The sequence below is a fragment of the Gavialis gangeticus genome, unplaced genomic scaffold (assembly GCF_001723915.1).
Source record: "Gavialis gangeticus isolate Ggan-Ray unplaced genomic scaffold, GavGan_comp1, whole genome shotgun sequence".
NCBI lineage: Eukaryota > Metazoa > Chordata > Crocodylia > Gavialidae > Gavialis > Gavialis gangeticus.
The window spans coordinates 48,062,017-48,066,825 of NW_017729033.1; the positions used below are offsets into that span (position 1 = coordinate 48,062,017).

Here is a 4,809-nt window from a genome sequence, read left to right on the forward strand (position 1 = left end):
TATGAGCAGCATTTAGGACTAATAGATTACCAAAAGGTACCGATCAGACCCAAATTAGCAGAACTCTGTTATTAATCACTGTAATGCTTCACTCAGTTCCCTAATAAATGGCAGAGAGGAAGCACCTTTCCCAATTAACCATGTACCAATTAAGTGAAGTGGCTTATGGTTTAAAGATATTTCAAAGTAACAAATGATAATTTACAGGCTTACAAGGATCATTTCTGAAAGTCCTGCTTTGGCTGAAATAAAAACTCTGAGATGAGAAGTACTGCCTATTGTTGAAGTACAAACAGATTCTATGTTTTTGTTCAGTTCAGTTTCTAAATATTTCCTAAATTCCCTAAAAGCCATTCATGCATCATAAATTAAGAATATTGGCTGTTTGTAAACATGAGCTTGTGCAAAGCACGAGAGACAATTTCAACAAAGCACTTGGATTCTTTTTTTTCCCCTCAACTATTCTTGCTTTTTTGTTGTTTTCTTTTGTTTTTAACAGGATTAATCCCCCATCCAAAACAAGCAACAATACATTGCACATTTTAGCCAATGACTGATTCACGTAAAACTCATAAACAATCCTTGGAGCAAGGACTGGAATCCAGGTCCATCCAGCCCTCCTTCAGGGTCCCCACAACTACTAAGCTACAGAGAATACAAAGATTTGCTCAGCATGACTAGGGCAGAGAAAGAATGACAACCTCTCCAGAAAGATTCTGGTTCTTTATGCTTCCCCAGCTGTACAAAGGAGCTAGAATGGGAAAAGAGAATCTGCTCCAACATGTAGTTTTTAACATATTAAACATTCAAAATATATGTGCTGTGTTTCCTCACTGGTAGGTGAAATTACCTTGGCTATGTTCTGCATTAATGTTTTGGCAGATGAATCGTTTAAAAGGAATATACTGTATGGCTATGTTAATCAGTGGATCATAATTTGAAAGTAAAACCATTTTTTCCCCAATGTACTTTTGACCTGAATTTAAATTCCCAACACCCAAACTTTTTACTGGCTGTGCCTTTCCTCAGAAATATACATACTTTCTTTTCTCAGTCTAATTCCCCCAAAGACTGAATCAGAACACACGGAAAGGATTCAGAGCCAGAACATGAACTCTCGACACATTTGAACAAAAACTTCATGAGTTTTGAGAAGATCGAAATGAGCAGTGGAATTCAGCCAAGAGAGTGACAGACCTATCAGCATTCAGCGATCTTTGAAAGGATTTAGCTTACAGGAGACAGTGGAGAGAACAAACAGGATATATGGCAAACAGAAAAGACCATCATCAGCAGAGGCTTCTCAGGACACGTCTGGTCAATTTAAAATATTTAGAGAATCATATCATCCCTTAAAATAAATAGGGTAATTTTTTTAATTCTCTCATCATAATCATGGGGATTAACTAATCATTTCTGCCTGCAGCTACCTTTAAGGCCAGTCCAGTACAATATCAGTTAGCAGGGGGAAAGTTCTAGCCATGTGTCCTTAATCAAAGTATGAAAACCTGAAGCAGTTTTAGGTGAGAAAGTTTGTGGAAGACAGCAGTGGAGACCCACAGGCTAGGTACAGATATTCAAAAAGCCCAAGGCAGAATCTAAGGTACATGGTTTTCTGTAAGTGGAGTCATTTAGATCAATAGTGAACAGAACACACATTTACCCGTCGGGGGAGTAAATCTTAGACTGAGTTTTGCCATTTTTACTAGTCTATGTGTACTGAACATCTGTTCTGTTATGGGTATAGGCTGGTTTCCAATCATGTATAGGCTAAATACAGACAGTCAGAAAGCCCAAGGCTGAATCAAGTAATCTGTGACCGGTTTGTCTAAGCTACATAGATAAGTAAGCGAACAGACATTCACTTTTGATTCCGAAAGTGCAGTCACATGCCTGCAGTGGCCAAAGCCAGAAGCCAGAAGCCAGGGTGTGCTAGAACATGGCTCCCTGCTCAGTGAAGCAGATAGTTTGGGCCAAGGCTAGCCTACCCACCCTGCAGAAGGAGGTTTGCAGGGGAGGTGAAAAGCATCCTAGCATGCTGGGGGACTGAGAGTTAACTTGAATCTGGAGGAAATCTGGGACAGAAATTCAATACACTGATTTAACCTAAATCAGTTAAGTCAGATACTTCATCCATCCATTACATCCATCCAAGTTTATCTTAAACCAGTTCTGACTAATTTGAAAGTTGTTTATGTGCAGTGAACTTCTGTTGCATTACAGATTTGAACTGGTTTCTGATCACTTACGCCAATTTATCTGTAACTTCTGTCCCTAGCCATACTGGTAAAAATATAATATCTATACCTGGCCAAATATAAAAATCTGACATTTGACAATTATGTAACTGTAGTAGCTATTAGTGAAGAAATAATATTCCTATTAAATGCATTACACACAAGCTCCCTTCTTTTAGTCTCATCAGAAACACCATCCAGTGGCCCACCCAGTTACTACGGGAACAGAGATTTCTGAGTTTCTGAAACTGGAACAGTTGGTTTCTATATAAATCTGGCCTGAACCACTGAAGTGTTCCAGCTAAGACTAGTATAGAACTACTTAAATGATTAAATAATAATAATAATAATAATAATAATAATAATAATAAAAACAAGGATAAAAGTGGGGAAAGGAGGAACCACAAAGGCCATGGGAAAGTATATTGTTACTGGAAGGAAAGAGTGTGGTGAATCAGCCAGGTGGCTGAATCAAGAAGAGAGTGGTATTTAGCAGTGTTAGTCTGAAGTCTGGCAGAAGGCAGAGTAGATTTGCACCTTCTACACCAGGGACAGACATTCCAGCCCACCAGGTCATTTCATCCATCCCACAGGCTGGTGCCCACAAATTGTATCCAGCCTGGCCTGCAGCTGCCCCTGCTGTGCTCCACCCACTTCTACCAGGGCAGTGTGCTGCACTCTCATCCTTGCCCATGGGAGACCCCAGTGTGATGGCCCCATGTAATGCCAATGACTTACCTGCCCCATTCCCTGCCATGACGTGCAGTCCCTGGGACTCAGCTGGAGCCAAACACTGCTGTGGGGGCTCTGTCTGCCATGGCCAAAAGCACCCTGAGGCCTACTGCCTGCTGCTGTTGCTTCTGCCACCAGCAATGGGAACTGCCACCCTCCATACCCACCCACACACAAACCCCCACTCAATCTACCCTCTCCCCACATCCCCCACACACTTCCCCATACCCCCCCCACACAATATACAAGATTAAGACTTTATTTTGAGGTATTATGCAGTTGTTTCTATATACACTATGCCAACTTCCACAATGTTTTTTAAAATAAAATTAAAGTATGTTATAGTAGATGTTTTATTTTTAGTATATGATTTGGTTTTTTTTCCAGTTCCAAGATTGCAAACCACCCTCCCAGTAGAAGAACTTCCATGAACAAGAGGAGGGACTTCTGGTGGCAAAGGTCAGAGGGTTAGGGGTGAGACTTCTGGCACCAAGATGGTGACCGGGGCAGGCATCTATCAAGGGGCAAGGGCTACCCTTGCAGGCCCTTGACAGATCACCAAAACTCATTAAGTGGCCCTCCAGCTGAATTAATTGACCACCCCTGTTATATACTAACTAAACCAGAGATGCCTAAACTTTCACTGCAAATCTTCTCTGCCTTCTGCCTGAATCAAGAAAGACATTTTAAAAAATGTACTGTTTGGATATTTATTTCAGAAGAGCAGCAGCTATTTCTATATGATTTCCAAAAACAGAAGTTTGTCTTATTTTGTTCCTAAAAGGTAAAAAACGAAATCCTTTGACATAAAGTTCTACTCAATCTCATAAAATCCTTCATTGGATCATTATCTGAGTATAGTTAATTTTACAGGCCAGTGGCTGTTGTATACATTTGCAAACTGAAGGAAAAAGTTATATGGCCCCCCATTGAAAAAGAAGGAAGTAACCAATTACACATTTTTTTCAAAATAAAATTGTGGAAATGAATAGGAATACCAACCAATATCAGCATAGCATTGTGCCAAGTGGCAGATGCAATTAATAAGAATGTCCCCATCCCAAAGAGCTTATAAAGTAGATAAGAAAAAGAATAGAACAGGAAACTGATAAGTAGCAGTAACTGACTATCAAGTCACATCTGGGGCAAGAATTCATGGTACCCTCTCAGGTGTCAAATTCATTAAGTTACACTACCTCCTAAAAATTAGCAGTTTAAAGGCTTGGGGCAAATGTCACTGTTCATTCTCCTAGGCTAGATGGAACATCTGTGGAAAGATGATTCAGGGATCAGTAAGGGAATATTGACTCTGGCTTAGGATTTTACCTTGTTAGAAGTTGTTTGAAAATAGGTAGGTCTGAAGCAAAGGGGGAAAAATCATCATCTTCCTTGCTGTTTGAATTGTATAAATAATTTATAAAATAATATGTAGATTTTCAAAGGAAACAGACAAATGCGTCAACATTGCCAAACAGGGTACTTATGATTTATGTCACCAGGATTCTCTAACAAAATAACATCGTCTTATGTGACGACTTATCTATTATTCTGTTTATTCATTTTTCTTTGAATAACACATTGTGCAAAGAGTGTTGAGAAGGTCAGAAGGCCCAATCTTAACATTTATTGTTCTGAAATGGGTTCATTTTGTAAACATATAATACAGAAGTATAGAGAGAATCACAGAATTACAGAAAAGTAGGGTTGAAAGGAACCTCAGAAGGTCATCTAGTCTGACCCCCTGTTCAAAGAGGACAATCCCCAACTATCTAATCCCAGCCGGGGCTCTGCCTAGCTAGGTCTTAAAAACCTCTAAAGATGGAGATTCCAAAACCTCTCT

The 4,809-nt window shown here is 39.7% G+C and overlaps 1 long non-coding RNA gene across 1 annotated transcript in view; it reads left to right on the plus strand.

The window, feature by feature from the left end:
• LOC109303750 overlaps positions 1–3,575 on the plus strand; it is a 13,476-nt gene extending 9,901 nt beyond the window's left edge. The window contains exon 3 of the long non-coding RNA XR_002099215.1: positions 3,499–3,575. This is a non-coding gene — a long non-coding RNA (uncharacterized LOC109303750). The remainder of the gene's footprint in view (positions 1–3,498) is intronic.
• The last annotated feature ends 1,234 nt before the right edge of the window (positions 3,576–4,809 follow it).